Here is a 13,413-nt window from a genome sequence, read left to right on the forward strand (position 1 = left end):
TCACCAAACCCACCAGATCATTTTTTGCTGAAACATTCACAGAATCCTTAATGCACTTATCCAAGTTTTGTGGTAAGATGGTGGTTTGACACATGTAGCTAGAGAACTCTTTTGCTTTAGTTTTCATGTGAGTTTGGAGAGGATTGAGAGCATACAAATGCAGTAAATTGTGATAAGCGTTCATTGATCTGTTGAATTGGGCACTTCTTTTGAGAATATCATTACATGGTTTGCAGTACAATGGTGGATATACTTGGGATATGACGAAGGTCAACTTAGGATTAACGTTTGAGCCTTTCAAGCTATCCTTTCCATTATAGACCCCTAGTAGCCAACTTTGAGCCAATAAAACACTTGTAGCTTTTTCTTTTCATATGCCCATATCATCCATGCCTCTCCACATTGGAGTATAACCTATACACAGATTTTCTTACCCTTTTTACTTCCAAGTGTATACTAGGTGTGGAATTTGTATTTTCTTTCTTTAATTTTATCATTTTCAATTAAAAAAAAAAAAGAGAAGAAGAAGACGACGGAAAAAAAGAGAAGAGTACAAGTTGCAAAGTGTTCAATTGAGTGAGCTCCAAAAAAAAAAAAAAGAAGTTGGTATAGATGGAAAGAATACAAAAGTGGCATGTGTTTGTCCATCAAATTGTTGAAAAAAAAAAGGAAGAAGAAGGAAAAGCATTATTATTTGATGATCTGAAAGGTTGGAGAGTATATTAAGTGAGAAGTGTGGTCTATTGAGATATTTAATAAAATTCCATTTGTATGTACTTGGAAGTTTTTGAATCCCTTTCATCCTTTTCTTTCATATAACCCCAAAACCAAGCCACATTACAACCTTTTGTGTTGACCATTCTGATCCTAAATAAGCTGTTGAAAAGTTTGATAGAAGTTTCATTTGTTAGTGTTCCTATCATAAGATCAATGTTTGCTTGTTGCTTGTACATAATTGCCTAATTTTCCATGAGAGTGTATATACACCCATTGTCAACTCTATAGAGAGAGCCCTTACACAAAACACTATTATACCCGTGAGTTATGGAGTTGAACCTTTAGCTTAAGATGTTCTTCATGTTGCATGTGTCAAGGTTAGTGGTACGATGGTTATGGCTTGGAGAACACACACACACTCTGTGGATTGCTATAGGTGGATTGATCTTGATGGGTTATTGGATTCCTTAGATTGTTTTGATATGTGAATCTAGAAAGTGTGACTTGATGGCCTTTATGTGTGATTTTCTTTGGTCTCTTTCGTTGTTTTGACATGAAAATTGCTAGGGACTAGCAAGGAGTAAGTTGGAGGGTGTGATGAGTGTGCAAAAGTGAACTCTATATACCCTATTATTGGACTAAAATACTAAAATGTGAATAGAAATCATAGGAATTAATGTGTATTCTTAAATTGAATTTCTATTTACGTTGGGATACTCCTAAGCAGTTTTTTTTATGTCTAATTTCAGAGTTTATAAAAGAGCAAGTCAAGCCCAGCCAAATTCAAAGGAGGACATTCATGGGGTTTGAGAGCAATTTGGAAGAAAAGAAAAAGAAAAAAATCACAAAATGAAACCACAAGAAGTCCAAGTCCGAAATTCGCTAGGAGACAGTCTGGACATACTTTAGTCTTTTGACTGTATCTTTTTACTCATATATCGGATTGATGCGATTCTTGATGCATTGGAAATCTATCTTAAAGGTCTATAACTCTTTCTCTAATAAGGATTTCCAAATTCGAAATCCTGAAGGCTGTACGTGGCTGTCAAGATAAGTCCTAAAATTTAGGCGAAATCAAAAGGACATTAGGGTTTCTCTCTTACCCTATATAAGCATATCATTAGCACGAAATGGAGGGGAGGAAGAGGCACAAGAGGCAGATCTGAAGAGAGGAGAAAATCACTTCCATGGCCACCGTTCGCTTCAGTTTTCTCTGGAGATTTTTGTTATCCATTATATTTATGGGTAACTAAATTCTCAAGTAGGGTTAGGGATGAACTTGCACATTAGATGGTATTTCTAATTTATTCTTAATTCATGTATTTGATTTTCAATTGCTAAAACTCTTTTGTTTTATCATTCTCAATTCATCGTTGATGTTTTCTTCTCCGAATAATCATAGAATTTATTGTGTTTATGGATTCAGTCATACTTTTTCTATTGAATGGATTAGTTCTTTGATTATGTTTGGATCAATTATTTATCTATATTGATTTAGTTTTTTGCTGCATTATCACTTCCTGAGTATATTGTCGCCATTGGATTTTATCAATAGGGGTAGTAATTCACGTTTTTTTAAAAGTGGTGAATGTTTTTTTCAAAGGGTTACATTTGATTTAAGTCTGGTCTATAAATCTATACCTTCCGATTGGGAATTGCGGGAATTGAGTTCCTAATTGAGTTATCCAATGAATTAAGAATAATTAAAATACCAGATTTGTGCAAGGGATTCCCGACGCTCTACTGTTTGTTAAATTTGAGTACTTTTTCTGTTAATCACTTTGCTTCACTTGAAATTACATTTAAAATTAATCTTTGTTCTCTATTACTTATTTAATATTTTTTTCTTTAGTTTCTTTGTTCCTCTTGCTATTCTTTTAATTTGTCTCCCTGTGGAATCGACACCCCAAAGCTGTGCTACAACTACCGCGTTATTCTTTGGGCGTAATCAGGTGGGATACATTTGATGAGATTTCACATGAGAAATTAGTGTGAACGGCATAGGCTGGGGTCCGATTAGTTGCAACGCACATGGAGATGCACGTAGGTGGTGATTGGCGGTGACTTGGGAGTTGGAATGACTATCCCTGTTTCGAAATGTGGTGGATCAAGTCTAATCTTCTATTCTCCTCTAGGAATGATGGGAAACAACAATAAAAGTATTAATATGTATATAAAAATGGTGACAAACAATTAAAAAGGAAATTACGTTTGAAACATGGTTTAGACATGACTAATAACTTGTAAGTTGATTATTTGACCATAACTCCCGTTACAAGCTTAACCAAAGTAAGGTAAGGTGAGTACGGGACGTCTTGGGCATGGGGGAAAACAATAGCATGGCATCTGTGGGTTACAATCGGAAGATTGAAGGAAAAGACGGGTTTGTTTGAGTCAATTCGTCCAATGCTAGACCTGAGTTTCGATGGTTAAGGGGAGGATCTAGTTGCTGAGATTTCCCTTGAGAAATTGGCGTAAACGTCATAGGGTAGAGACCGATTAGTTGCAATGCACATGGAGGTGCACCTAGGTGGCGATTGGCAGTGACTTGGGAGCTGGAATGACTTTCCTTGTGTCGAAATGTGGTGGGTCAAGTCTAATCTTTTATTCTACTCTCAGAATGATGGGAAACAACAATAAAAGTATTAATGTCCACATAAAAATGGTGACAAAAAATTAAAAATGAAATTAGGTTTGAAACATGGTTTGGAGAAGACTAATCACTTGTAAGTTGATTAATTGACCTTAACTCCCGTAAGAAGCTTAACCAAGGCAAGATAAGGTGAGTACCGGACGTGTTGGGCTTGGGGGAAAACAATGGCATGGCATCTGTGGGTTACAATCGGAAGATTGAAGGAAAAGATAGGTTTATTTGAGTCAATTCGTCCAATGCTAGACCTGAGTTTCGACGGTTAAGGGGGGGGGGGATGTAGTTGCTGACATTTTCCTTGAGAAAATGGCGTAAACGGCATAGGGTAGAGTTCGATTAGTTTCAATGCACGTGGAGGCGCACCTAGGTGGCGATTGGCGGTGACTTGGGCGTTGGAATGGCTTTCCTTGTTTTGAAAGCTGGTGAATCAAGTCTAATTTCTAATTTACCCAGAGAATGATGGGAAACAACAATAAAAGTATTAATGTCCATATAAAAATGGTGACAAAGAATTAAAAAACAAATTAAGCTTGAAACATGGTCTAGACACGAGTAATCGGTTGTAAGTTAATTAATGCCCTTAACACCGATTACAAGTTTCACTAAGGCTAGATAAGGCACATCTAGGGCTACAATTGAAAGAACGATACAAAAGACAGGTCTCTTCGTGTCAGTTCATCCCATGCTAGAAATTTCTAGACGGTTAAGGTGGGATGCATTTGATGAGATTTCACTTGAGAAATTAGTGTGAACGGCAGAGGCTGGAGTCCGATTAGTTGCAACGCACATGGAGATCCACCTAGGTGGTGATTGGTGGTGACTTGGGAGTGGGAATGACTTTCCTTGTTTCGAAATGTGGTGGATCAAGTCTAATCTTCTATTCTCCTCTAAGAATGATGGGAAACAACAATAAAGGTATTAATGTCCATATAAAAATGGTGAGAAAGAATTAAAAAGGAAATTAATTTTGAAACATGGTTTAGAGATGACTAATCACTTGTACGTTGATTAATTGAACTTAACTCCGGTTACAAGTTTAACCAAGGCAAGATAAGGGGGGTACGGCACGTCTTGGGCTTGTGGGAAACCAATGGCATGCCATCCGTGGGTTACAATTGGAAGATTGAAGGAAAAGATGGGTTTGTTTGAGTCAATTCGTCCAATGCTAGACTTGAGTTTCGATGGTTAAGGGGGGATGCAGTGCTGAGATTTCCCTTGAGAAAATGGTGTAAATGGCACAGGGTAGAGACCGATTAGTTGCAATGCACATGGAGGTGCACCTACGTGGCGATTGGCAGTGACTTGGGAGTTGGAATGACTTTCCTTGTGTCGAAATGTGGTGGATCAAGTCTAATCTTCTATTCTCCTCTAAGAATGATGGGAAACAACAATAAAAGTATTAATGTACATATAAAAATGGTGACAAAAAATTAAAAATGAAATTAGGTTTGAAACATGGTTTGGAGAAGACTAATCACTTGTAAGTTGATTAATTGACCTTAACTCCCGTAAGAATCTTAACCAAGGCAAGATAAGGGGGGTACGGCACGTCTTGGGCTTGTGGGAAACCAATAGCATGCCATCCGTGGGTTAGAATTGGAAGATTGAAGGAAAAGATAGGTTTGTTTGAGTCAATTCGTCCAATGCTAGACTTGAGTTTCGACGGTTAAGGGGGGGGGGATGTAGTTGCTGACATTTTCCTTGAGAAAATGGCGTAAACGGCATAGGGTAGAGTTCGATTAGTTTCAATGCACGTGGAGGCGCACCTAGGTGGCGATTGGCGGTGACTTGGGCATTGGAATGGCTTTCCTTGTTTTGAAAGCTGGTGAATCAAGTCTAATTTCTAATTTACCCAGAGAACGATGGGAAACAACAATAAAAGTATTAATGTCCATATAAAAATGGTGACAAAGAATTAAAAAACAAATTAAGCATGAAACATGGTCTAGACATGAGTAATCGGTTGTAAGTTAATTAATGCCCTTAACACCGATTACAAGTTTCACCAAGGCTAGATAAGGCACATCTAGGGCTACAATTGAAAGAACGATACAAAAGACAGGTCTCTTCGTGTCAGTTCTTCCCATGCTAGAAATGAGCTAGACGGTTAAGGTGGGATACATTTGATGAGATTTCACATGAGAAATTAGTGTGAACGACATAGGCTGGGGTCCGATTAGTTGCAACGCACATGGAGATGCACGTAGGTGGTGATTGGCGGTGACTTGGGAGTGGGAATGACTTTCCTTGTTTCGAAATGTGGTGGATCAAGTCTAATCTTCTATTCTCCTCTAAGAATGATGGGAAACAACAATAAAAGTATTAATGTCCATATAAAAATGGTGAGAAAGAATTAAAAAGGAAATTAATTTTGAAACATGGTTTAGAGATGACTAATCACTTGTAGGTTGATTAATTGAACTTAACTCCGGTTACAAGCTTAACCAAGGCAAGATAAGGGGGGTACGGCACGTCTTGGGCTTGTGGGAAACCAATAGCATGCCATCCGTGGGTTAGAATTGGAAGATTGAAGGAAAAGATGGGTTTGTTTGAGTCAATTCGTCCAATGCTAGACCTGAGTTTCGACGGTTAAGGGGGGATGCAGTTGCTGAGATTTCCGTTGAGAAAATGGTGTTAATGGCACACGGTAGAGACCGATTAGTTGCAATGCACATGGAGGTGCACCTAGGTGGCGATTGGCAGTGACTTGGGAGTTGGAATGACTTTCCTTGTGTCGAAATGTGGTGGATCAAGTCTAATCTTCTATTCTCCTCTAAGAATGATGGGAAACAACAATAAAAGTATTAATGCCGATATAAAAATGGTGACAAAGAATTAAAAATGAAATTAAGTTTGAAACATGGTTTAGAGAAGACTAAACACTTGTAAGTTGATTAATTGACCTTAACTCCCGTAAGAAGTTTAACCAAGGCAAGATAAGGTGAGTACGGGACGTGTTGGGCTTGGGGGAAAACAATGGCATGGCATCTGTGGGTTACAATCGGAAGATTGAAGGAAAAGACTGGTTTGTTTGAGTCAATTCGTCCAATGCTAGACCTGAGTTTCGACGGTTAAGGGGGGGATGTAGTTGCTGAGATTTCGCTTCAGAAAATGGCATAAACGGCACAGGGTAGAGTTCGATTAGTTGCAATGCACATGGAGGTGCACCTACGTGGCGATTGGCAGTGACTTGGGAGTTGGAAAGACTTTCCTTGTGTCGAAATGTGGTGGATCAAGTCTAATCTTCTATTCTCCTCTAAGAATGATGGAAAACAACAATAAAAGTATTAATGCCCATATAAAAATGGTGACAAAGAATTAAAAATGAAATTAAGTTTGAAACATGGTTTAGACATGACTAATCACTTGTAAGTTGATTACTTGACCTTAACTCCCGTTACAAGCTTAACCAAAGCAAGGTAAGGTGAGTACGGGACGTCTTGGGCATGGGGGAAAACAATGGCATGGCATCTGTGGGTTACAATCGGAAGATTGAAGGAAAAGACGGGTTTGTTTGAGTCAATTCGTCCAATGCTAGACCTGAGTTTGGACGGTTAAGGGGGGGGGGGGGGAAGTAGTTGCTAAGATTTCCCTTGAGAAAATGGCATAAACATCATAGGGTAGAGACCGATTAGTCGCAATCCACATGGAGGTGCACCTAGGTGGCGATTGGCAGTGACTTGGGAGCTAGAATGACTTTCCTTGTGTCGAAATGTGGTGGTCAAGTCTAATCTTCTATTCTCTTCTAAGAATGATGGGAAATAACAATAAAAGTATGAATGTCCATATAAAAATGGTGACAAAGAATTAAAAATGAAATTAGGTTTGAAATATGGTTTGGAGAAGACTAATCACTTGTAAGTTGATTAATTGACCTTACCTCCCGTAAGAAGCTTAACCAAGGCAAGATAAGGTGAGTACGGGACGTCTTGGGCTTGGGGGAAACCAATGGCATGCCATCCGTGGGTTAGAATTGGAAGATTGAAGGAAAAGATGGGTTTGTTTGAGTCAATTCGTCCAATGCTAGACCTGAGTTTCGACGGTTAAGGGGGGAAGCAGTTGCTGAGATTTCCCTTGAGAAAATGGTGTAAATGGCACAGGGTAGAGACCGATTAGTTGCAATACACATGGAGGTGCACCTAGGTGGCAATTGGCAGTGACTTGGGAGTTGGAATGACTTTCCTTGTGTCGAAATGTGGTGGATCAAGTCTAATCTTCTATTCTCCTCTAAGAATGATGGGAAACAACAATAAAAGTATTAATGCCCATATAAAAATGGTGACAAAGAATTAAAAATGAAATTAAGTTTTAAACATGGTTTAGATATGACTAATCACTTGTAAGTTTATTACTTGACCTTAACTCCCGTTACAAGCTTAACCAAGGCAAGATAAGGCGGGTACGACACGTCTTGGGCTTGTGGGAAACCAAAGGCATGCAATCTGTAGGTTACAATTGGAAGATTGGAGGAAAAGATGGGTTTGTTTGAGTCAATTCGTCCAATGCTAGACCTGAGTTTCGACGGTTAAGGGGGAATGCAGTTGCTGAGATTTCCCTTGAGAAAATGGTGTAAACGGCATAGGGTAGAGACCGATTAGTTGCAATACACATGGAGGTGCACCTAGGTGGCAATTGGCAGTGACTTGGGAGTTGGAATGACTTTCCTTGTGTCGAAATGTGGTGGATCAAGTCTAATCTTCTATTCTCCTCTAAGAATGATGGGAAACAACAATAAAAGTATTAATGCCCATATAAAAATGGTGACAAAGAATTAAAAATGAAATTAAGTTTTAAACATGGTTTAGAGAAGACTAAACACTTGTAAGTTGATTAATTGACCTTAACTCCCGTAAGAAGCATAACCAAGGCAAGATAAGGTGAGTACGGGACGTGTTGGGCTTGGGGGAAAACAATGGCATGGCATCTGTGGGTTACAATCGGAAGATTGAAGGAAAAGACGGGTTTGTTTGAGTCAATTCGTCCAATGCTAGACCTGAGTTTCGACGGTTAAGGGGGGGATGTAGTTGCTGAGATTTCCCTTGTGAGAATGGCGTAAACGGGATAGGGTAGAGTTCGATTAGTTGCAATGCACATGGAGGTGCACCTAGGTGGCGATTGGCGGTGACTTGGGCGTTGGAATGGCTTTCCTTGTTTTGAAAGCTGGTGAATCAAGTCTAATTTCTAATTTACCCAAAGAATGATGGGAAACAACAATAAAAGTATTAATGTCCATATAAAAATGGTGACAAAGAATTAAAAATTAAATTAAGTTTGAAACATGGTTTCGACATGAGTAATCGGTTGTAAGTTAATTAATGCCCTTAACACGGGTTACAAGTTTCACCAAGGCTAGATAAGGCACATCTAGGGCTACAATTGGAAGAACGATACAGAAGACAGGTCTTTTCGTGTCAGTTCTTCTCATGCTAGAAATGAGCTAGATGGTTAAGGTGGGATACATTTGACGAGATTTCACATGAGAAATTAGTGTGAACGGCATAGGCTGGGGTCCGATTAGTTACAACGCGCATGGAGATGCACGTAGGTGGTGATTGGCGGTGACTTGGGAGTTGGAATGACTTTCCTTGTTTCGAAATGTGGTGGATCAAGTCTAATCTTCTATTCTCCTCTAGGAATGATGGGAAACAACAATAAAAGTATTAATGTCTATATAAAAATGGTGACAAACAATTAAAAATGAAATTATGTTTGAAACATGGTTTAGACATGACTAATCACTTGTAAGTTGATTACTTGACCTTAACTCCCGTAAGAAGCTTAACCAAGGCAAGACAAGGTGAGTGCGGGACGTCTTGGGCATGGGGGAAAACAATGGCATGGCATCTGTGGGTTACAATCGGAAGATTGAAGGAAAAGACGGGTTTGTTTGAGTCAATTCGTGTAATGCTAGACCTGAGTTTCGACGGTTAAGGGGGGGGATGTAGTTGCTGAGATTTCCCTTGAGAAAATGGCATAAACGGCATAGGGTAGAGTTCGATTAGTTGTAATGCACATGGAGGTGCACCTAAGTGGGGATTGGCGGTGACTTGGGCGTTGGAATGGCTTTCCTTGTTTTGAAAGCTGGTGAATCAAGTCTAATCTTCTAATTTACCCAGAGAATGATGGGAAACAACTATAAAAGTATTAATGTCCATATAAAAATGGTGACAAGGAATTAAAAAGTAAATTAAGCTTGAAACATGGTTTCCACATGAGTAATCGGTTGTAAGTTAATCGATGCCCTTAACACCGTTTACAAGTTTCACCAAGGCTAGATAAGTCACATCTAGGGCTACAATTGGAAGAACGATACAAAAGACAGGTCTTTTCGTGTCAGTTCTTCTCATGCTAGAAATGATCTAGACGGTTAAGGTGGGATACATTTGATGAGATTTCACAAGAGAAATTAGTGTCAACGGCATAGGCTGGGGTCCGATTAGTTGCAACGCACATGGAGATGCACCTAGGTGGTGATTGGCTGTGACTTGGGAGTTGGAATGACTTTCCTTGTTTCGAAATGTGGTGGATCAAGTCTAATCTTCTATTCTCCTCTAAGAATGATGGGAAACGACAATAAAAGTAGTAATGTCCACATAAAAATGGTGACAAAGAGTTCAAAATGAAATTATGTTTGAAACATGGTTTAGAGATGACTAATCACTTGTAAGTTGATTAATTGACCTTAACTCCCGTTACAAGCTTAACCAAGGTAAGATAAGGTGAGTACGGGACGTCTTGGGGTTGGTGGAAAAGAATGGCATGGCATCTGTGGGTTACAATTGGAAGATTGAAGGAAAAGATAGGTTTGTTTGAGTCAATTCATCCAATGCTAGACCTAAGTTTCGACGGTTAATGGGGGGGGGGGGAAGTAGTTGCTGAGATTTACCTTGAGAAAATGGCGTAAATGGCATAGGGTAGAGTCCGAGCATGGGGGAAGACAATGGCATGGCATCTGTGGGTTACAATCAGAAGATTGAAGGAAAAGATGGGTTTGTTTGAGTCAATTCGTCCAATGCTAGACTTGAGTTTCGACGTTTAAGGGGGGATGCAGTTGCTGAGATTTCCCTTGAGAAAATGGTGTAAACGGCATAGGGTAGAGTTTGATTAGTTGCAAAGCATATGGAGGTGCACCTAGGTGGCGATTGGCGGTGACTTGGGAGTTAGAATGACTTTCTTTGTTTGGAATTGTGGTGGATCAAGTCTAATCTTCTATTCTCCTCTAAGAATGATGGGAAACGACAATAAAAGTAGTAATGTCCACATAAAAATGGTGACAAAGAGTTCAAATTGAAATTAAGTTTGAAACATGGTTTAGAGATGACTAATCACTTTTAAGTTGATTAATTGACTTTGACTCCCGTTACAAGCTTAACCAAGGCAAGATAAGGCGGGTACGACACGTCTTGGGCTTGTGGGAAACCAATGGCATGCCATCTGTGGGTTACAATTGGAAGATTGAAGGAAAAGATGGGTTTGTTTTAGTCAATTCGTCTAATGCTAGACCTAAGTTTCGACGGTTAAGGGTGGATGCAGTTGCTGAGATTTCCCTTGAGAAAATGGTGTAAGCGGCACAGGGTAGAGTCCGATTAGTTGCAATGCGCGTGGAGGTGTACCTAGGTGGTGATTGGCGGTGACTTGGGAGTTGGAATGACTTTCCTTGTTTCAAAATGTGGTGGATCAAGTCTAATCTTTTATTCTCCTCTAAGAATCAAGGGAAACGACAATAAAAGTAGTAATGTCCATATAAAAATGGTGACAAAGAATTAAATATGAAATTAAGTTTGAAACATGGTTTAGAGATGACTAATTACTTTTAAGTTGATTAGTTGACCTTAACTCCCGTTACAAGCATAACCAAGGCAAGATAAGGTGAGTACGGGACGTCTTGGGCATGGGGGAAAACAATGGCATGGCATCTGTGGGTTACAATCGGAAGATTGAAGGAAAAGATGGGTTTGTTTGAGTCAATTCGTCCAATGCTAGACCTGAGTTTCGACGGTTAAGGGGGAATGCAGTTGCTGAGATTTCCCTTGAGAAAATGGTGTAAACGGCATAGGGTAGAGTCTGATTAGTTGCGAGGCATATGGAGGTGCACCTAGGTGGCGATTGGCGGTGACCTTGGAGTTGGAATGATTTTCCTTGTTTCGAAATGTGGTGGATCATGTCTAATCTTCTATTCTCCTCTAAGAATGATGGGAAACGACAATAAAAGTAGTATTGTCCACATAAAAATGGTGACAAAGAGTTCAAAATGAAATTAAATTTGAAACATGGTTTAGAGATGACTAATCACTTTTAAGTTGATTAATTGACCTTAACTCCCGTTTCAAGCATAACCAAGGCAAGATAAGGTGAGTACGGGACGTCTTGGCCATGGGGGAAAACAATGGCATGGCATCTGTGGGTTACAATCGGAAGACTGAAGGAAAAGATGGGTTTGTTTGAGTCAATTCATTCAATGCTAGACCTGACTTTCGACGGTTAAGGGGGGATGTAGTTGCTGAGATTTTCCTAGAGAAAATGGCATACACGGCATAGGGTAGAGTGCGATTAGTTGCAATGCACATGGAGGTGCACCTAGGTGGCGATTGGCGGTGACTTGGGCGTTGGAATGGCTTTCCTTTTTTGAAAGCTGGTGACTCAAGTCTAATTTCTAATTTACCCAGAGAACGATGGGAAACAACAATAAAAGTATTAATGTCCATATAAAAATGGTGACAAAGAATTAAAAAACAAATTAAGCATGAAACATGCTTGTAGGTTAATTAATGCCCTTAACACTGGTGACAAGTTTCACCGAGGCTAGATAAGGCACATCTAGTGCTACAATTGGAAGAACGATACAAAAGGCTGGTCTCTTCGTGTCAGTTCTTCCCATGCTAGAAATGAGCTAGACGGTTAAGGTGGGATACATTTGATGAGATTTCACATGAGAAATTAGTGTGAACGGCATAGGCTGGGGTCCGATTAGTTGCAACGCACAAGGAGATGCATGTAGGTGCTGATTGGCGGTGACTTACGAGTTGGAATGACTTTCCTTGTTCCGAAATGTGGTGGATCAATTCTAATCTTCTAGTCTCCTCTAGCAATGATGGGAAACAATAATAAAAGCATTAATGCCCGTATAAAAATGGTGACAAAGAATTAAAAAGGAAATTAATTTTGAAACATGGTTTAGAGATGACTAATCACTTGTACGTTGATTAATTGAGCTTAACTCCGGTTACAAGCTTAACCAAGGCAGGATAAGGCGGGTACGGCACGTCTTGGGCTTGTGGGAAACCAATGGCATGCCATCTGTGGGTTACAATGGGAAGCTTGAAGGAAAATATGGGTTTGTTTGAGTCAATTCGTCCAATGCTAGACCTGAGTTTCAACGGTAAAGGGGGGATGCAGTTGCTGAGATTTCCCTTGAGAAAATGGTGTAAACGGCATAGGGTAGAGTCCGATTAGTTGCAATGCATATGGAGGTGCACCTAGGTTGCGATTGGCGGTGACTTCGGAGTTGGAATGACTTTCCTTGTTTCGAAATCTGGTGGATCAAGTCTAATCTTCTATTCTCCTCTAAGAATCAAGGGAAATGACAATAAAGGTATTAATGTCCATATAAAAATGGTGAGAAAGAATTAAAAATGAAATTAAGTTTGAAACATGGTTTAGAGATGACTAATCACTTGTAAGTTGATTACTTGACCTTGACTCCTGTTACAAGCTTAACCAAGGCAAGATAAGGCGGCTACGACACGTCTTGGGCTTGTGGGAAACCAATGGCATGCCATCTGTGGGTTACAATTGGAAGATTGAAGGAAAAGATGGGTTTGTTTTAGTCAATTCGTCTAATGCTAGACCTGAGTTTCGACGGTTAAGGGGGGATGCAGTTGCTGAGATTTCCCTTGAGAAAATGGTGTAAACGGCACAGGGTAGAGTCCGATTAGTTGCAATGCACGTGGAGGTGCACCTAGGTGGCGATTGGCGGTGACTTGGGAGTTGGAATGACTTTCCTTGTTTCAAAATGTGGTGGATCAAGTCTGATCTTTTATTCTCCT

Source organism: Carya illinoinensis, chromosome 6 (assembly GCF_018687715.1).
Source record: "Carya illinoinensis cultivar Pawnee chromosome 6, C.illinoinensisPawnee_v1, whole genome shotgun sequence".
In the NCBI taxonomy this organism is placed as follows: Eukaryota; Viridiplantae; Streptophyta; class Magnoliopsida; order Fagales; family Juglandaceae; genus Carya; species Carya illinoinensis.